The sequence below is a fragment of the Triturus cristatus genome, chromosome 7 (genome assembly GCF_964204655.1).
Source record: "Triturus cristatus chromosome 7, aTriCri1.1, whole genome shotgun sequence".
Classification (NCBI taxonomy): domain Eukaryota; kingdom Metazoa; phylum Chordata; class Amphibia; order Caudata; family Salamandridae; genus Triturus; species Triturus cristatus.
Genome location: NC_140590.1, coordinates 1,197,598,145 through 1,197,620,165, shown reverse-complemented (window position 1 = coordinate 1,197,620,165; position 22,021 = coordinate 1,197,598,145). Strand labels below are relative to the sequence as shown.

General features: G+C 44.3%; 1 long non-coding RNA gene across 6 annotated transcripts in view; it reads right to left on the bottom strand.

Moving 5' to 3' along the window:
- LOC146811593 (uncharacterized) overlaps nt 1-18,984 on the bottom strand; it is a 156,327-nt gene extending 137,343 nt beyond the window's left edge. For 3 of the 6 annotated variants that reach the window (XR_014966750.1, XR_014966755.1, XR_014966754.1), the window contains exons 1-3: nt 18,864-18,976; nt 5,513-5,605; nt 3,568-3,640 (exon numbers count right to left, since the gene is read on the bottom strand). This is a non-coding gene — a long non-coding RNA (uncharacterized LOC146811593). Of the gene's footprint in view, nt 1-3,567; nt 3,641-5,512; nt 5,606-18,863 lie in introns of all 6 variants that reach the window. The other 3 variants (XR_014966753.1, XR_014966752.1, XR_014966751.1) reach the window with 1 other exon arrangement.
- Nucleotides 18,985-22,021: the final 3,037 nt, after the last annotated feature.

Genomic DNA, 22,021 nt, shown 5'->3' with positions numbered 1-22,021 from the left:
GCGAGGCTTTTGTTTCCGATGGCGGCGCAGCATCAGTGATATGTCAAGAGAGCGGTGCATCCTGTTGCATTATATATCCCCCCCCCCCCCCCCCCCCGGGCAGCATTCTTCTTCCTATAAATCCACCACCCCACATTCCCAGCATGGCCATTACATCGATAGCAAAAAAACATAGTAATGCAGGTTCACCCCACCCCGGTGGGAACTATTCCTGCGGGCTGCTGTGAGGTAGGGGGTAGAGCTAAATTCAAGTAGATAAGGGGATTACAGATGTCCTTGGGTCTAGATGCAGGGGGTTGCGTTGATGCATACAGTTCGCAATTTGTATTACAATATTTGAGGCTGGTAAGCCAGGCTTTTGTAGTAGGAGTAACCTTACTGCCCCACCAGAGCGCTATCTCCCTCTTCGCAAGTAGAAGGGCAATAGCAAGAAATGTGCGCTTCTGCTTGGGGAAACCGTGTACATATCCCTACAAAGCTACCTCAGGCATAGGGGCAATGTCCAGTTGTGTCATACGTGATAGAATTATGTGAATGGATCTCTGGTAATCCCCAATGTTAACACAATTGCAGGATATATGTGCAAAATTGGCATGAGGGCTTCCACACTTAGGACAGCTGTGAGGCCGATTTGGGTCAATAGCATTGATTTTTGCAGGCAACATGTATGCCCTCCATAGGTACTTGGATCAACTTATGCCTACCGTTTAGGGAAACCTCTGGTCTGGGTACAACAATAGGACCAATGTGAGTCCTGCATCGGGTGTCCTAGGTCTCGCTCCAATGCCTCTCGGATCTTGCCATCCCTACTAGGGACTAAAGCCATTGAAGACTTGTATAATTTGAAAATCAAGTGCTCCCCCCCGCTGCTCGTAATCACCATCGTTAGCGGTGGGAAGGACTCAGGCTCCAATGGAAATTCTGTAATATGCATTCTAAGCGCCCTTCGGACCCTAAATTCATATGGTAAGGTCAATGTGGCCCAACCAACTCTGGCTCTGCCCCCACCCCAAACGAGCCTGATGAGGAGGGAATGGATAGTTCTAAAAAAAAGCTGTTGGGATTAGAATGGATATATTATGAAACAGATATAAGCATTTGGGGAGGACCTCCATTTTTATGATTGCGACTTGACCAGCCAGAGAAAGAGGGAGCTTCAAGCAGCGGTCCACCTGTTGCTGTAACTTATGCAGTGCCGGGCCATAGTGGAGTAAGATGATCGGTTCAGTTTCTTTGTGTATCTGGATTCCCAAATATCTAGCCAACTTATCACACCACTTCACGGGAAACTCAGTCCCACTTGTCTGCGCTTGGGGTTAGAGGAAAAATGTCCAACTTACCCCAGTTTATGCCCAAACCCGAGAATCCACCAAATCGAATGATCTCCCCGATTAGTGGTTCCAAATTCTCCTTTGGGTGGCGTACATAAAGAATAATGTCATTGGTGTAAAGTAAGATTAAAAGGGGACCCGTCTTGAACTGAAGACCCCTATGTAGATGTCGCTCCTGCAATTGTCAGGCCAGTGGGTCTAACGCGATAAGGAAAAGCAACGGAGAAAGCGGACAGCCCTGTCTAGTACCGCGGGCGAGAGCAAACTGAGAGGACAGGGCGCTGTTTATACAAAGCCTGGCTATAGGCGAAGTATAAAGTAGTGCAGTGAGCTCAATGAATCCCTTAGGCATTTACATCCTCTTCGTAACTGTCAGGAGAAAAGGCCATTCCAAAGGGTCGAAGGCCCTGGTGTCAAGTAATACGGCAGCCACCGGGACCTCCGGTGAGATTCTGTGTATAACCGTAAACAATGTACGCAGGTTTAACGCTGTCGATCTGTGAGGGACAAATTCCAACTGAGTCCGGGCGATAATGCGATCTAATAGAGGCTCTTGTAAGCTTTATAAAAATTGCCAGTGAAACCATCCAATTCCTGGGCAGTCGAACCTTTTATGTCATTGATAGCACTAATGATTTCCTCAGTAGAGAATGGCTCAGCCAGGAATTGTTGCATTACTTTATCAAGCCAACACAATTTCCGCTAAGTATTAATTGCAAACCTCATCACCATGAGTTCCGCGCGTTGAATACAGATTTGAGTAATAGTCCAGGAATTCATCCCGTATATCCGGTGTGCCCATCAGTGTCTGTCCACATCAGGAATGGATACAGGCAATGTAAGATTGTCCGGTCGAGGGTCTCAGGAGCCGCACCAAGGTGCGACCAGGTCTGTGGAATATTTACTTAAAAAATGTGTTTCGTGCTCAGCCGCTCCCCTGAATTCTAACAAGAATGTCAATCGTCGGCCACGATTAGCTGGGTCCGATTGCACCACCTGTTCCCTGTCAAGTGAGTTTAGTGAGTCTAGCTGCTGCCTAATGCGAGCTAATATATACGCCTCAGTTCTTTCAATACCCCAGCATGTTTAGAAATACTGACTCCCCGCATCGAAGCTTAAAAGCCTCCCAAAGAGTGGCCCACAATTGCACCAAACCTTTATTTAAATCAAAGTATTCTACAATAGCAGCACAAAGTTCTGCAATGAACACCTCGTCCATTAACCACTGACCAAGGAAACTCCACGGGTCTCACACCCCTCAGGCCTGGGGACCCTGACCGCGAGAACCACAGGGGAGTGATCAGAGAATGTACTAGGGACCCTGACCATGAGAACCAGAGGGGAGTGATCAGAGAATGTACTAGGGACCCTGACCGTGAGAACCACAGGGGAGTGATCAGAGAATGTACTAGGAAGATGCCGAGATGCCCTATATCAAGCAGCCAAGTTGGGGATACCAGCCAGAAATCCAATCGAGTCCAGGTATCATATTGCGCCGAGTAGTGAGTATATGCAGACTCCCCCAGTCGCCAGAGTCACCAAACATCCACAAGACCAAGCGAGTCACACTACTCCAATAACACACAAAGTGACCGTGGCTTGGAATTGAGAGAGCCAGACGTGCTGTCCTGCGCAGGGGCCAATAGAAGATTAAAATCACCACCCATGCAAATATAGTCAGCATCAAACTGCAAAAGTTGAGTATGGAGTTTGTGGATAAATTCTGGGTTCTCAATATTAGGCGCATAAACACGATATCCCAGCAAGTGCCCCGTTACCATCGTATAGCGACCCACACTATCATTGCAAACCCTGGCTAACTGCAAGGGCAAGCGTCAATGGATTAGTAAAGCTATTCCCCGGGAGTATGTACTATAGTTCGCGAAATAGCGATGAGGGCCCCAAGAGGAAGGAAAACTGGTGGAAGGTGTACAATGTGGTGCTGTGGGTATTATGACAGCAAAGGAAATCAGGGAGGGCATTGGAAGGAAGAAAGCTCCAATCCACAAACTGACCCTAAACTAACTACGTTGCCAAGTTTACTGGTCCACCTGCAAAAACAAAGTATGCCTACAACCTGACCCTATGCTACTCATGTTGAAAGAGTAAATAGATCCAATTCCATGAAGTATACCAAGTTGCTTTTTGTGGGCTTCCTAGGAGGTCCACTGACTTGGCACACCTTCTAGTCACCGACTTATCTTACTGACACCTCCTTGACAATGGTCAGTCTTACTTGCAGGGCCACATGCTTGTTCAGGTTCTTCTTCGGTTTCCCTCCAGCACATCCCTGATCACAGTCTTCTCACCTGTACGGTTTCCACCATGTAAAGGTAAAAACATTTTAACATTAAGCACAGATAGTCAGCAGCTATATAACAGTCCTTCACAACAATAGCAGCGTAAATACAACTATATGAAAACGTGCTGATGAGGTGGCAAACTCTTGCATCTGTTTGACTCCTCAATCAGGGTAACATTAAAAGGTCATCCCTGGCAAGATCTTCCCCTTAAACAAAAAAACCTGCATTACTACCCCCACACCTCCCTTTCACCAAATGTAAATGCCCAGGAAGAACGAATCAGCAGACATTTACTAGATAGGCCCTCATTGAAATTCTAAGGATAACCCCGGCCTCTAGCCTCCATCAAATATGTATGAGTCACCACACTCCAGCCACAGAAATGCAGGCAATTTATTAATGCTGTGTGGAGAGGCTGTGTACATCCTTTCCATTGATGTTGCTGTGAATGTTGTTTAAAGAACACACTTCTGGTGTAGATGCCAGCCGGGCTTTGTTCATTCCCTCTAGACAGACACACACACACACACACACACACACACACACACACACACACACACACACACACACGGAGCTTGGTTGTGACATTTGCAACCTGGTAGCCCATCACCAGACTGCTAGGTCTTCCTGGGCTAGATCGGTGGGAGGAGCAGACACTTACACCCAAGTAGGGCTGTGCCTTGCCTCACGCAAAGGCAGGGACCTTGTGATCTTCATAGGCCCCTTTGGAATTTCCTCAGATTTAAAGACACATTTGGGCATAAGTACTGGATCCAAAACACCACCAAATCAGACCTCTAGTGGAACCAAGGACATACTAAAGAAAGAAATAGTGTGCTGCCAAGAGGGGCAGCCACTCTGCAAGTGCATTGATGCGTTAGCCAGCTGCCTGCTAACCCTTTATTTATTTGAAAAGTTTTATATAGCGCGAACATGACCTGTAAGGGTATCAGAGCACTGCATAAAGAAGCAGATAAGATTGGCAAGTAAAAGCGTACATAATAAACAAAAGCCAAGTTAACCAGCACATGTACAAAAAGAGCAAACCAAACTTATGGTATTTGAAAAGTAACAGTGCATGAGAAACCCATGTTGTCAATGAGAAACAAAAGTTATATATGAGTCTTCAGATTGAGTGTTGCAACTGGTTATTCAGTAATAAACATTTGACTTGTTTCATGAATGAGGAGGATGAAGGGCTCGATCTGATTTGGGGAGGAAGAGCATTCCAAATTCTCAGGGCAAGACCGGACAAGGAGTGGTTGAAGGTGCTTTTCTTTTTCAAGTTGAGATTTTAGCAAGAGTGTGTTAGAACTTCTTAGGGCCCGATTCAGAACAGAAAGTTCGAGGTTATTTTGCCAAGTAAATGGGGGTGGTATAATGGATAGCCTTGTGCGTCAAGCAAGCAATCTTGAACTGAATCCTAGCTTCCAGCAATAGACAAGCTCAAGGAGAATGGTACAATACCCAACAGTCGTTGGAACAGCCGAGCGGCCAGTGTTCGCAGGCCCAAATTAACCTCATGATCAGGTCATATTGCGTGCTGTATCCGCGGGGGCCGACAGCAGCCCAGAGCGGACTTTGATTATCAACAGCTATCAGAAGCGAAGCCCACCTCCACCCACTCATCCATCCATCCTCAGATCCATCCCTCTTGTCCTAGAGCTTTCACTGAGACCACTAACCTCACCTGGCAATCATCCTGTCATTTATTCTTTACAACATCAATATCTTCCCCAACTACTCTCAATTTCCAGTCGACTGAATCTCAGTCACACACTTCTCCTGCACCGGTCCTCGTTTTGTCACTTGTTGTATAATTGTACACACCTGCAGTTCATGGGCCAGCGTGCTTTGAGGCTCTAGTTGTGCACCTACCCAATAAAAGCCCTTTGGAACAGTATTCTGGCCCATGGCCAAGGCTTGATTGCAGTGAGTGTCCTTTCTGTACGTGGCTGCTGCACCTCCACTCTGTAATGTTAATGTAAGAGATGAAAGCCTCGATTCCGCAAATAAAGTTTACAAAAGTACCCAAAAATAATACATTTGCAGACCTCATGCAAACTGCAGATGCACACTCTAGAGTTCTATTCCGTAGCAGATTGAAAACCTTTGTCTGTGAAAGGCAGAAGAATGTGTCCTCATGTAACTCAACTGGTGCTATGTTAAGCACTCCGACACCTTCGGCTCAAGTTCGCGCTATATAAAAGTCCATTAAAAAAAAAAAAAAATGAGAAGAAAAGGTGCACCTTCCAAAGATGAATTCAAAATGAGAAGGCAATATGGAAAGCACGTCTGTCAGGAAAATGATTTTAGTCTACTATTGCCAAATAGTCTCCAAAACTATGGGGCATATTATCAAGGACGGCGTTAAAATTATCGCCACTTTAGTGGCAGGAAACTGCAGCTAAAGCGGCGATAATGGGCTTGATAATATGCCCTTGAGAATTCCAATAGAAGCCCATGTTCACACCAGAACATGGGCTTCTATTGGAATTCAAGGGCATTTTATCAATCCTATTATCGCCACTTTAGCTGCAGTTAAAGCAGCAATAATTTTAACAGTTCTTGATAATATGCCCGTGTGCGAATTTGGATCTTTCCATGTTCTTTTTCACAAGACTGAACGCTGTTGAGCTCTCATGCCTAAACATACCATTTTATTTTGGACTGAATGCCCTATGAATAAGTGCACATGGGCTTCATCTACTCAAATACCACACCCCTACAGTCCACTCCAATAGTGTAGACTGACCTAGGCCTAATGCACATAGGATACACTCACAATTTCAGACCATCAGCACAGGAAACACAGTTGGCTTCCAAGACCTCAAGCATCTGTGTCAGCTACTTAGAGGTGCAGGGCAGGCATAGAGCTGCAGTGCAGCAGGACGAGGCTCTATATTTCAATGCTGGTATTTTCATTCCTTCCCAGTCTGTCACCATAGACGCCAAGATTCCTGGATCCATGTGTGCTATGCTGTTCCAGTCCACACTTATTTTTCTATGCTGTCGGGGACCTGAAGTCTGGGTCATAAATGTATACATCACATGCAATCGAGGCCATAAATAAGGCACTGGAATAACAGCTACATATTCCAGTTTTCATATGCTTGGAGCATAACAAAGGGGCTAATGGAGCAAAAACACTATCCATAAAGAGAGGCAACATTTCTTGGTAAATATGCTGTGCCCACTGGCAAAATGAGAGGGATTGATTTCGAAAGAACCTAAATAATACCAAAAAAACGTGATGGAATGACTGAAATAAACTCAGCCACCGATAATCAAGCTGTATCCCAGTGCATCCTTATTTTGCACACCATGCCACCTCCATTTGGACCCAGCCATATGCAAGTCACCTTTGACACTGCTCCAAAAGGAACAGTCGATCCTGAACTTCCAGGCTAGGTCCTCCTTGAACTGGAAAACAAGCAGCCCAGAACTAACAAACTGGTCCTTACAGCACAGTTTTATACAAATGTAGACATAGTTTGCCAACATTTTATCAATCAATAAAACTTTATTCGGCTTTTCTGATAAAAACCATAAAAGCCACAAAGATATAAGAATAAAAAAGAGCTCCCAGCCGGTTAATATCAACCATTGACAATTTCCATATGTAAATATCAAACACCTATTTCACATAAATAATAATTATAAATTCATCAGGCTATCTCAAAACATAATGCTAGTCACAGTTCGATCTAAGACTAAAGTAAAAGCGGGATGCACTGGTTTAAATTTGCTGTTTTTAAAGTTGGGATTATGTAGGTCTTCCCCAGCACCTCATAATAACTGCAAAACATTAAAAGGTTGATCAGGTCCTGGGGGACTTACTATCACAACCACATGGTGGCAGGATATCACATTTGCTGCTCCCTCTAGGGTGGGCAAGGAGACACTGGGCTTCATCAACTCATACTGCTCCCTTTTTAAAGCACGGAATCTTAAAAAAGTACTTCTTAGCCCATGGTAAATCCTTCCTACGGATTGAATCCAGGTCACTGAAAAGATCATCCCTTCCAAGAGTCCTAAACCCTTCCCGGATACAATTCAACCAGGGGATATGATGGTCATAATCAAGGGCCATGCAATCCTTTATGTAGACCAGTACCCTTGGTCCCCCACACTTTAGGCCAATAAGATAATGGGTGGAATGACAGCAGATCTGACAAGTAGGGCATACCCAGTTCTTCCTGTACAGAAAAAGTAGGAGTTCCCTGGGTTGTACAAAGAAGTTGTCTACAAAACCCATTTTCTATTCTTTGTAGCTCATAAACTGAAATATAACACCAGATTTCGCTGCCATAAGTAACTTGAGCTAGACACTTGGCTCTATAGATCTCCAAAATACCACCTACTGGTTTTTTACCCAACCGTGAAGCAAAGTTAAACATTGCTGCATTTGCCCTTAGAAGTTACCCTTTTTAGAGGACCCTAGTTTAATTTAGCGTCCAGAATGACTTCCAGGTAATAAAGACACTGGTCTTCGGGACCGATGTAGACCCTACCTTGAAGGTGAAGGACTTCCTTGCACTTGGTCCCACCTACATCACATAGGACTTCGAATTGTTGACTAACAGGTCCCAGTCCTCTACGAACTTCACAAAGGTGTTGAGTAGGGTTTGCCGACCCCTCGCTGTCCTAACCATGAGAACAGCTGCTTCCGCATAATAGTACCGGCAGACCTCGCTGACCCACCTGGGGGCAGTCTACCAGAGTGTTGCCTAGTACCTTCTTCAGGTCATTAATATATAGATTGAATAAAAACGGGGCTAGTATACAGCCCAGTCGGCACCCTTCTCTGGATTGGGAATGGACGGCTAACCAGGCCATCATTCGTGAATCGAACCACAGCTTTGATGTCCCTGTGAAGTTAAAAAAAAAAATAAAAAAAAGACTATCTCCTTGTCCACACCCATGCTCAACAAGCTCTCCCATAACTTAATTCTGTTGACACTGTCAAACGCGGAGTACAGGTCCATAAAGGCAAGCTGTATACTACCTGATCGAGCAATGGTATATTTGTTGAAAATCATATACAGGTTTAAGCATTGGTCGATTGTGGACCTCCCTGGACAAAAATGATATTGTATGTCGGTTAAGATAGTGTCATCATCCACCCATGAGGACAACTTATCCAACAAAACACAACCCAGCACTGACAGATGAATCCAGTAGGGATATGGGCCTATAACAAAGGATGCGGTCACTATTACCTTTTCTAAAGACAGGGACGATGGTGGACAGGACCAGGTGCTTGGCAAGTCCACTCAAATTGCAGCGTTTATGATGTTGGTGAGGATTGGCACCCATAGCTGAGGGTTGGATAGAAAAAGGTCCGGTGGGATACCATTGGGTCCTGGCGCTTTATTCCTAGACAGCCCTGCAATACAATTGCTAACTTCATCACAAGGGACGACTTTCCTCCACCACCCACTAAAATATCTCCTGGACTACTAAACATTTCCTGGATATAGCTAACCCATTCCTCTTCTGTGACGTGTGCATCAGGGGCCTCAGAATTTTACCTGACAGAAAAGGACGGTTTACAACACTCCAGAACTGGTTACTATTTTTCATGGTACAGGCCTCAATCAGCTTACTCCAAGCCTCCTCCTTTAGCTCAGCCTTCCGCCTGGCAAATTCGTCTTTATATATCCCTCTGCACTCTTACCACAGCATGGTCCCTTGGGATGGTTCCTAATGCACACCTCAGTTTCCTGGCTGCACGGGAACCACCATGATCAAACCAGCTCTTCACTCTACCCTTTGAGGTGCCTTAAGTAAATGTCCAATTGTAAGTGAAATGACAGAGAAGGCCTCCAGAGCAGCCCCTTCCTCCTCACGTCCAGTTGTGTGTATATATATATATATATATATACACACACACACACACACACACACACACCCCAAGTTCCCTCTTGCACCTAGCCAAAATACTTATAGAAGGAGTCTGGGCTTATCTGGGCCCACCTTAACCTTCTACCCTGGTCATTGGCCCTAAAAGTTCCCCTGAGAACTGCCCTACGGAATTCTCATGCTTAGGCCAGGTAGTCGAAATGCACAGAGGGGTTTGATCACTATAAATGCTATCTATGATAGAGAAGTCTGAAAGAGATTGAAAAAAGGGGCTGGAAACAAAGAAAATCTATAAACGTTGAGCTTCCCCTTCCAGTAAATGTCAGATGTAAGAGATTCCTACCATGAACCGCCCTACTCATAGGCAGGGCTAGATCAAACCCAGACATTTTATCAAAGTATGTAATGAAGTACTGGAGAGTGGGCAACTGCCTGTCATAATTTAGGGAGGCTATAATCTCTATACTTGTTAAGCCACGTGGGGAACGATAAAATGCCAATCATACTTCAACATGGATAACAAGAACCTAGCAAAATTCAGTTCTGCCAGGTCATGCCCTTTTATCGACAAACTGGTCCCCCATTAACAATCAGTGCGTTTATAGCCAGGCCAACAGTCACATACTTTTTGCATTTGCACATTTGTTACAATGATAAAACAAATCCTTCTGGAGTTGAGGCGGTCTATGCGTTTTTGGATGCGTAAAAGGCCTTTGAATCACTGTAGTGGCCATTCCAGATGACTGTGCTGAAGCATATTGGCTTGGGGCAAAAAAAGTATGGCTACTGTAAGGAGCAGAGTGCAGGTGAATATTACTCATCAGCAGAGGCACGAGGCAGGGTGACCCCGATTCCCATTCCTCTGTGCACGGTCTCCGGTGCCACTGGTGTGCCGGCTGAGACAGGGACAAACTGAGGAGGTTACTTTATGCAGCTGACATTTGTCTTTGTGAATAATTCCAGAGAATAGTCTCCGCTAATCACAGACATCATTATGTTTGGTGGATTTTCCGGAGTCTGCATTTACTGGAATATGGGTGAGCTATTTACTCTTACTTCCAGCATGGTTCGCCCCGATACAGGACAGCCAGTTTGATGGTATCTCTATTTGAGGATTAGACTACTACATGATGTAGAAAACTTGGTCAGAGAAAACTATAGTCCCGGTGATTGACAGGCCGATATCTTGAGTGAAGACTTGGATTTGACTGCCACTATCAATGTCTGGATTGACCGATATTTAAACAAGCATTTGCAATGCAATATGTCTTGCATTACTGAAAGTTTGAGCTATTGGCATGGCTAATAATAATGCAACACCAATACCTCAAACTTTCAGTAATGCCAAAGCTATTGCATTGCAAAGCAATTACGGCACTCGCGCTTTAGCTATAAATATCTTAAGCTAAAGCACAGGTGCTGCAATTGCTTCAAAAGTAAAGACATAGAAAATCATTTTTTTCTTCTATTTCTTTACTTTTGAAGCAATCGCAGCATCCCCGCTTTAGCTTAAGATGTTTAAAACTAAAGCGCTGGTGCAGCCATTGTAAAAATAATGATAAGTAAATAAACAGAAACAGGCATGCGGTAACACTCGGTGCCGTAAATAAAAGAATGGCGTGGCCTGTATTATTCCTGCCAAGGCGTGTCTGGCAGCGTACATAAAAATAGGTGGTGCAGGAGAGTGTCCTGCCTCCAACAGCAGGCAAGAGAAAAACATTTAAGAAAATAATGGTTGGAGGCTGTAATTAAACCTGCCGAGCAACACCACATGTAACGAGGAATGTCCTAAGGAAGATTACAAGGAGAAGAGGCGGTACTAAGGGGGAACTACTAAGCCAATTGACCAATGAAAAGCCACCATTTAGAAATCACAGTAACAAGAGCCAATTAAATAGATGGGCATGTCTCGAAGAGACAGCACAGGCGCTGCCTAGGAAAGACCTAAAAAGGGTGAGTATCCTCAAAGTTTTTTACCTCTTTAAATATAACAGAATCTCCATCACCCCCATCCTCTTCTTACTAGAATGATTGGGTGGGGAAGCTGCTGAGGGTATGAAGGGAGGCCCTCACAAGGCTTAGGTGCTCCAGACTTTCAAAGATACCACTGGGTAGCCAAAGCCAACTAATGCTATATCGTGGAGGGCCCCAGCGTCACAACGGCCAAAAATTATACTAGAGTGAGCAAGTGACCTCTGGTTCGTTACAAACTATATTATTAAACAGATGCTTCTCTGAAATGCATCTGCTATGATGAATGCATTGGGAATGGTGGAGGCTTGTTAGAAGGGATGAACATGAGATTTTGTACTGCTGTGCGATGCCGCTAACCGAACATGCCTTGCTAATGCCAGCATTCAAGCCCTTGGCGATGGCTTCATTTGCAAGAAGGGCTCACTCAGCTTAGGCAGCTTTTCCCATTGGCCAGTTTCAGTTGCTAGAAGACTATAAACCGAGAGCTGGTCCTAATGCGTAAAATGTTTATATTTACTTTCAAATGGGCTAGGCAGCCAGGGCGTTTCCTGCTTTCCCTCTAGAATGGCCCGAATTCATTCCTCTGACTTAATAGAAAAAGACAGGTTTTGAAAGTTTAGAAATTAGGATATACTGCCAAGAGATTGTGGGAGGAGGAACTTTGTGATACCATGGTTGATTAGGCTTGAATATACCACTGGTCTCAAGTGAAGCCAGTTCCCATGAACTACAGTTAAAAAATACATACATTTTTATTTTTTCACACAGAATGTTTTACACCCCTGCTCTGGTCCATAATGTGATCAGTCTCAATTAGTAACAAATGTCAGCTGTGCCATGGAGTGTGCAGGCTTATGTCACCTGGCTTGGCAATGCTTGCTGAACTCTTACTGGGGCAGGTTTATTTAAATATTGTCTAACATTATAGGCTATTCATGTGAAGTTTGTGAGGTAGTGGTGCTACCAGCTTCAAAGAGAGAAGCTCAAACAGTTCTTCCCAAGCCCGATAGGAACCCGACCCACATCTCGTCTTATCACCTACTCTTCATACTAAACGTAGACGTTAAATACCAAGTAAAGTCCTAGCTAATCGCCTCTTAGAACCCCCCCTTGAGGTTGGTGTACGATGACCAATGTAGTTTTACACAACAGATAAGCACTCTTCAAATATACGCCAGCTGACGTTAGTGTAAGCCGGTCGGATCAGGCTTGCACCCTGGCCCTACTTAATATTAAACAGACCTTCAACACCGTCTGTTTGACCGCTCTATAAGTGCTACGGGCTATAGGCCCCATCTATACTAAAAGGATTAAGCTGTGTACACCCTGCCACTGCCCCAGGACCGGAGAGCACGATGGTCTCAGTGATTTGGTATGGAGCGCGGAACAAGATAGGGCTGCCCTCTGTCGCCCATGCTCTTTGCACTTACTATGGAACAGCTTGCCTGCAGACTACAAAGTGTGCTTAACCTGTGGGGAAAGAGCTGGTGGGTATCATCTTTGTAGTGGCCATGTATGCCGATGAGGGGGGAGCGGGCAGAGGAGGAGAGGAAGGAGCTAAACAGTGATGACTTCCCTTAGTTGGCGATTCCTTGGGAAACATCAGATTTTTTTATATATAGGCATAGGAAGAACATTGGAGGAGGACAACAGCCAAAGGATGAATATGAGGTGCCTGGTAGCCGGCCTACAGTCATCCATTACGTTTAAGAAGACACTCCCACTATCGGTCAGGCAGAGGCAAAAATGTTTTTCCTACCCAGATTGTCTTCATGTGCTGCAGGGGGGGCACCTATTTGCTCCCTCGGCCGAAGTATGTAGCCCTTGCCCTCTAGCAAACTGATGGGTGGTCTGAAATGGGCAGGCAAAAGGAGCAGAGTTAAACCGGACTCTGAAGCAGGTGTGAGCAGGGAGGGCGGAAGGTTCCGAATGTCCAACTCTACTCATTGGCGGCCCAGCTGCAGCATGTGCTCCTCCTCCGAGGCTCGCATGATGAGCCACTCCCCACTTTACTAATGAAGGCCCAGGTGGCCCCAGGTTATCCTCCCTTACATGAGCCATCATGCTTGCTATTTCTGCAACAGAGTATGGCCAACAATGATTAAAAGGCAGCCTTTCGCAGCAGACATGCCCCTGTGGCACATCGCCCTGTTGCCACAGATAGCATGGACCAGGTCGTTGGAAAGGAAAGGAGAAAAAGGTGTGGGCTGCCTAGTTTTGGCATATTTGTACCCGAGAATAGATTTCGATCTTTGGAGGAAGCACCGGCGAACTTTGGGATTAGTTCAAGTCAGTTCCTATAATATGCAAAACTAGCTCACACAGCCCTGCCCTACTGTAGTCACCTTGTGGCTCACATTTGTGAGCGCTACGAGCAGACAAACCAGCACAGTAGTTACACGAGAAATGGCAGGTTTACAGACAGGGAGAGGATGAGAGCTTGTGAAGGGGCGTCGACAGTGTCCAATAAGGCACACTTTAAACTGATGCAGCTTAATTACATACATTGTTAGACAGAGGCACAAGGAGAACATAATTTGCGCAAAAACAATTAGGTAAAGTTGGAACCAGGTACGGTAATGCAGTACTGCTTGTTACAAAGACTTATTTTAACACATTACATTTTTAGTGAAATGACACAGAGCCCCATTTACATACCCTCCCCAGTAGTCATATCCAGCCATTTTTTTTTTTTTAAAACAAGCATTTTAATAGCCTTGAGAATTATTTAAATACTTCAAATACTGGGCAAGGAATGGAGACAGGGGAATAAAGGTGATTGAAGAGGAGCACAGAGTTTAGCCAAATGAGGGGGGGGGGGGGGGGGCATGATTAAAGCCAGGTTTCCTGCTTCCACAGTTTCCAACTAGCACTCTAGACCACAACTGGGGTGGTGCTCATTGTGACGAAAAGACCAAGGGACTTTCCTTCCAAGGGAAAAGTCACTGCACTGTGTGCCCAGGGTTATTCTGCAGTATGGGATTAAATGGGATCACTGACAGAATATCGAGGAGGAGAATATCGACCTACCAAAATCGAGGAAAAAATATAGAATGCCAAAATATCGAATCCCTATCTACAAACAGGTAAGTACAAAAATATAGAATCCAAAATATTGTTGTAAAAAAATATAGTTGGTCAAAATATCGAATTTTTTAAATGTCTTAAAAGTAATGTAAAATTAATGAAATACTAAATATAATTAACTAACACATACTTAAATAACTTTACAATTATCAAATAATTAATGTAAGTAAAAAATTATTTAACGTAGGATAGCGGGCGGGTAAAATTTACTATTACCACTCCAGTGAGTGCAATAGTAGGGAAAATATTAATTTAATATTTTATTACAAATAAATTATTAATAAAAAAAGTATGAAAATGAATTACCAATCACAAAATATTTAATTATAAATACCAATACATTTTATTTTTAAATTAATTACCTATCAATAATTAACAATCAATTAATTTTCAATACCAAAAATTAATACAAATACCAATTAATAAATTAATTATCAATATACAAAAATAATTACAATGAATTACAATTAAATTACTTCCCACCATATTCCCCTATAAACCCACAACAAATAATCTAATACAATTAACATAATTATCAATTAAACAATTAATACAAATTAATTACCAATTAATAATTAAACAACCAATTAATTTTAATACCAAAAATTGAGAAATAAAAAAATAATAATAATTAACAGTAAATTAATCACCACTACACACAAATATTTTCCATAATTACTTAAGTATAATTAAAATACTTCCCACCCCATTACCCTATAAACCCACAACCCGCTCCGAATAACAAAATATAATCATCAATTAATACAAATTTATTTCCAATTAATAAAAATTACCAATTATTAAAAATTAATTACCAAATTAATAATTGCAATAAATTAATCAACAACAATTAATAATTACTTAATTAAATTTCTTCCCACCCTATTCCCCTATAAACCCACAACCTAAGTAAAACGCAAGATTAAATTAAAAATAATTAATAATACCTAAAAATGATTATTTAATGTACTATAATTAAATTACTTCCCACCCTAATCCCCTATAAACCCACAACCCGCTACGGAATTGAATTACACAAAAATTAAATAACAAAATACATTACTTTAAAAATATTCAAACATACATTCCAAAATTAATACATACTTTATACTAACACTTAAAACACTATAAAAAAAAACCGATATTTTTAACCACTATATTATGACTGTCAATATTACTTACTTCTATATTATGTAAATCGATATTTCTTTCCTGATTTTCGATATTCTGCACCACTATATTTTGGCAATTCGATATTCTGTCCACTCTATATTAAAAACTCGATATTCTGTCCAGTCGATATTTTTTTTCGATATTATGGCTGTTCACCAATTAAATGTTAAGTCTAGTTAGTGCTGGAGTCTGCCCACCCCAGTGAATTGTCCACCCTATGACGGGTCTTTTAAATTGCTTTTTAAATAGCGCGTACGGCATGTATTGTGGCCATTTAAAAGTCCATCCAGTATCTTCATATGATAGGAAAAAGGCAGAGGCAGATGATGTGATCTTTTCTTTAGGTCCTGGGCCTGTAGGTGGTACTGGGAAGTATCTATGGTGGACAGGGTTGTTTACCACAGGTCTTTTAGGTGTCATTCCATGTGTATGACAGATTTTTCCATTTTGTAAATTTCTGTATCAAAATGTGCCAATAGCGAGCAATTAAGCCTTTCTCCAGGAGGTGGTAAAGAGGTTGAAGATAAATATGGTATGAGACAGTAATCAGACTCACTAATCAATATCCGTTAGAGATATACCTTTTAAAAAAAAGGCTTGCAAGGTATGGAATTAAACCCCCAAAATGCCATCGGCTCATAGCCCCCGTATACCCAAGGAATGTCTTCTGATGTTTTCGGGCACACAATGTTTCTACACACTTGCAAAAGGACCTACGAATTGATAATGGAATGTTAGCCACTCCAATTGGGATATTTTTAAACAATAAGAATTAAACTGAATACACGCCTCATTGACCATTTCTCTGTCTTTTTCCTCTGTGTCTCGATTTCATCATCCCTCCCCATTTTGCGCGGCTTCTCTTTCTTTTGCAGTTTATTTTTTCCTGTTTCTCTTGTAATGTTTCACAGTCTCTCCCGTCTCCATCTTTATCTATAATTATCTGCTTCTCTTGCGCTCTTTCCCCACCTCGGTCTCAATGTCTCTTTCTATATCTTACTGCCTTTCTGTCTGTTTTTTACTTTCTGTATCTTTCCTTCCACCACTTGTCTTTTGCTTCTTATCTCTCATGTTCTGATTTCTGTCTCTCGTTTTACATACTTCAGTCTAACTTTTTCCTCAGTGTGTCCCTGGCTTTCACTCTTTCCATGTCTGTCTTTCTGTATCGCGCTGTATACATTTGTCACTCTCCCGGTTTTACTGTCTCTCTCACCAATTCTATGTCCATCCCTGGCTTTCTCGCTCTCTGTTTCTCTCCCTCTGCCATTCACTGACATTCTCTAGTCGTTCTTCTCTCCAAGGTTGCTGGCTGACCAGTTCAGTATTATTGCCCGAGACCAAAGCAGTGTTTCAGACTAAACTGAGAGACGCGTAGGCCAGGCAGGGCCTCTGGGCACCAGATGTTGGCCTCAGTCCAGCATTTGCAGGACCCTGGGCAGAGTTGTTGAGATCAGAATCCGACGGGGACAAAAAATTGGCCTGGGCATGAAAATTAAAGTGACCCATCCACATTAGTAAACTAGACAGCTAATAAAAAAGTGACCCATATTTGCAAATCAAGACAGTTTTGAACTTGTGAAGTAAAGGGAATTTTTCAAGAAATGTGAGATTACGTGCGTTTGTGCTTGCTGCAGGGAATGTTTATTTAAATATCAGGGAAATCAACTACAAAAACAAGCCCAATAGCTAATAAAACAGCCCCACAAACTGATAAAAAGCACGGTGTCACTGTCAACAGCCCAACGGGCACTGCTTCATTGCCCTATGCAACAGTCCGACCCTGGCTGAGATCTCGAGGGGCCTAAGGGTTCGAGACGAAGGGCAGGACATTTTATATGACATTTGTATAGCTCATAATCGGTCTTTACTATACTATTGGGTCAGGGTGATTTTCTAGATTGCTGCTAGGTTTCTAAAGCTGATGCCCCAAGCCTGCTTCAGAAGTACCTGCCTTGATCCCACCCTTAGGGTTTCCTGGGGGCTGGGCTTCAAGTGGGATGAAAAAACTGGAGGGGGTCTCCCAAAGGGGTGTGGCCGACGTATTTATGGGCGTGGTTTAGAGGCACTTCAGCTGAAAACTTATGCTTAGCATTGTGTGAGGCCCGACTGGTAGTTTGCTACTTCTGTAATTACATCCAGATATACAATCCAGGAACTAACAATGCACTTACAACAAGCCAGTGCTATTGGCTTTGTCAATGGTTGCTAGATGCGCAACATAAATATGCAACAATCATGGCTTGGTAGCAGGCGCGCAACACCCATTGGACTCACAGGGCTTCAGCCCCCCGCCGCGTGTGGCAGCCCGAGATGAGACAGCCTCGCGGCGCACACACAGCCGCACCCGAGCACTTCACAGGTCTTTAAAAGACCAATTGCATGTTAATGAGGCCTCGCTGTTGTTTCACCCCTTCTAAGAGCCCCTGCAGCTCCACTCTGCCTATGGCTTGAAAGATTCAGCCCCCCCCCCGAAATTTTTTCTTAGCACCCCCCCACCCCCGAAACTTGGCTCTAGTTGCGCCTCTGCTTGGTAGTATAGCATATTGAAAAGGCTTCAGTTCTAAAATGGTGAGAGAGACTGAGAACTTACACGAGTCTCTTTGAGGTCCAGTGATACTGATCGAGAGTTGAGATTTTCTTTGGGGGGAGGGCAAAAATGGAGTGCCCGACAGAGACCAGTCTCAGCACCTGCCTTTTAGACCTGGTCCACTAAAGCCCTGCCTGGAGGAGACGCTGCTTGAAAGAGACCCTGCACTGACCCCTTTCTGCAGCCCACCGTCAAACACGAGTCTCTCCAGAGACTCTCACTCGACACTAGCACGTAGGGCGAACTGGGCCCAGAGGTCCGATAACCAGAGGGGCGTAAAACAGCTTTCTGTCTGCATTATGGGAATGCAAACAGCAGTGTCCCTGCCGCCTCCAGTGACTTACATTAACATAATTTCGCTCATTTTTTTTAACACACAGAAGGCACTGTTTATCAGCCCGCTTTCTTGCCTTCTCTCCCCCTGCTGCTACACAATTAACCCCACCCGCCTCCTACAAACAGCTTGGAGCCCGGATGAGGAGCTAATTACTTTGTGTGTGATTCAGGCAAGTTGGGATAAGCACAATGTTTTATATAACTTACCGCCAACGCTCAATTTCAATCAACTATGCCCACGCCGATCTGCTCCACAGCCCGCGCGTCCCGCACCACCCAGGCTCCTTTCACATCTCGAGTGAGATTCAGACATAGCATTCACGTAAACAAATCCCGATGCTGCTTTTATACTGTTTGTATAAATGAACAACAGTATAGCAGCACCTGATTGGTTAGAGCGAGCAAAGGCCACTCCCATATTGAGACCAGGCTCACTGACGCAGTGAGTTGAAGTACGCATGTCTGTCTGGTTGGCCGTGGTGAAAAAAACATGAAACTGACATAGGCCCTTTCGCTTTTCTTTAACCACTGAGTCATTGCTTTAGGTGGACAGGTTAAGTCTCAGTCTGCACTCGAGTTATGATGCCATCCGACCGTGGTGCAGGCAGCAGGGAGCGCTGGCAGTGGAGCAGAGCAACTTGAGCACAGTTCACTGAAGTTGAACGCAGGCGGTAAGGTAAGTTACATAAAAGCAGGGCTTTAAAACAGTGTTGTGTAATATTTGGTATCCCCTCGGGATTGTGTATCCCCTAGACAGGGCTTTAAGTGGGATGAAAAAACTAGCGGGTCTCTCCAAGGGGCGTGTCCAATGTAATTAAGGGCGTGGGTTAAAAACATATGAGCTAAAAATCTGTGCTTGGCATAGTGTGCCGCCCTTGTATTTTGCTGTTTCTGTCTTTGCATCCAAATATATGATACAACAAGTAACATCATACCTGCAACAAGTCAGGACTATTGTGGTTGTCAGTTGCATAAGATAAATAAGCAGCAACTATGACTTGTATATAATATTGAACAAGCATTGGCATAGCCAATAGGTCTCGCTTTTGGGACCTTATAAGTATTTAGTTATGCAGCACAATATCCTTGGTGCAACAACATCAACTGTTGCATGGCTAAACACTTATAAGGTCCCAGAGGCGAGACCTATTGGCTATGCCAATGCTTGTTAAAATAATGTTGGCCCTGCCGACATCATTCTAGAGCACAATAATAAGTGAATGATTCCGGGAAGTGGATATTTATTTTTGCCCAAAAATACCTTTTAGCCCGAAGTGGCCAACGGCATGTGCACATCTGTTACACTTTTTTTTTAAATAAAATAGAAAACGCAGAGGAGCTTCGCACCCGAGGGCGGCAGAGGCTTGTTTTGAGCCGGCCGCCTTCACGTGTGGCCAACAAGCTGTGAACTTGGCTAATCGGTTGCGGGCCATCCCCGTCCCACGGCTACACAGCCAGGCTTCTGTACCATGGAGGAGGGCGGAGACAAGTGCTTTCAAGGAGCAAGGGGAAAGCAGAGACAAACTGCCATGTGAGGAGGCAGGCTGGGCTGCAGCCGCGGCCATGCCCATGGTGCCTTCGAGATCCTAGGCCGGCTGACACACGGGGCATGTGTGGGCTTTGGAGGGGCGGGCGAGAGCACAGACAAGTGCTCACTTCTCCGCAGACGACTGACAAGTTCATAACCTTTGCATTCTAGGTAGGATGGCGGGCTTGGGGGGACTACTATGGCGAGACTTCGACACCTTGTTCAACATAATAGTCCCCAAGGATTTGTGGGACGACTGTAAAAGGACAGTGAGCTGGCCAACAGGGGAACCAGCAAGAGGAAAGGGGGGGGCACCAGGAGATGAAGTAGATGAGAAATATAAAGAAGTAATAAAGTATCTAAAAGACAAAATACCAGAGGACAAGGTAGACTGGAACAAGATAACACACACAAAGCAAGAGAAAGAGGAGAGTGTGAACGCTTACTTCGATCGCCTGTTACAAGTTTATCAACAGAATAGTGGGCTAAAAAACCCCATGGGGGAAGCAATGCCAGCTTTTGTTACTACTTTTGTACAAGGTCTGCGGCCTCCTATTAAAACACACCTACAAACATCTTTTGTTTGCTGGCAGCAAGAGCCCGTAGAAAAGGTGCTGGCAGCAGCACGGTACTGCTCTGATTACCAGTCCAATGAGCAGTTCCTGGAAGCAGAAAAGATGAAGAAGGAAAAGGTTAGGCTGATGGTGGCGCGGGAAAATTTTTTAGTCAAGCAGGCCAGGAAGGGAGAGGGGCAAGGGTAGGGGAAGAGGCTTAGGTAGGCAACAGAATAACAGGTCCACCTCCCTACCACCTCCAGGTACCGCTTGTTTCTACTGTAAAGACCTGAGTCATTGGAAGGCAGATTGCCCCCTGTTAAAAAAGAAATATGCGGATGAAAGGCTAAGGCAGAATGGGAGACAAAATGGACAACAATATCAGCGTAATGCCCAACACACGGAGTCTAGAAATAATGAACAACAAGGATACCAGTCCACCGACATGTCCCCAACACAACAGGATTGGGCTGGAAGGGAGGAGTGGGGACAGCAGGATAATACTTTCCCACCCCCACCCTAGAACTTATTCTAGGGATGCCCGAAAGTGGAAGACTGCATGATAGCTCCAGCCATAACAGTGGACCAATCGGGTCCATATATCAAAGGGACGGTCATGGGCAAAATTGTGACCTTCTTGATAGACACAGGAGCGCAAAGATCAATGCTAAAGGTGTCAGTGGCACCGGAAGCACCACTTTCGGGAATAAAGATTACTGCAGTCGGAATGACAGGACAACCAATAGATGAATATCTCACACAGCCATTACAATTACAAGTAGGCACAATAACAGTAAACCACCAGTTCATCCTCAGCAGATTCTGCCCAGTAAATCTGCTGGGGAGGGACTTGCTTTGTAAAATGCAATGCACCATCCACTGCTCACCAACAGGGGTCTTTCTGGAGAGCAGGCCCAACGGTCTAATGCTACAGGCCTTCATGAACTGCACCGACTACGTCATCCCCCCCAGAGTTGCGCGACAGGGTGCCACCCCAGGTCTGGGCCACCAGCGCAAATGATGTAGGACGAGTGCTGAATTATCCCCCAGTACAGGTCACTCTGAAGCCCGGAGCTCCCCTCCCGAGAGTAGCCCAGTACAAAATTTTGAAAGAAGGGGAGGAGGGCATCGCACCAGTGATACAGGACCTCCTGAGGCAGGGAATAATAAGGGAAATACGCTCTAGCCCATGCAAAACGCCCATACTCCCTGTAAAAAAAGCATCCAAGGGCCAAAATGGGGCCCCTGTATATCGATTCACCCAAGACTTGAGGGAACTGAAC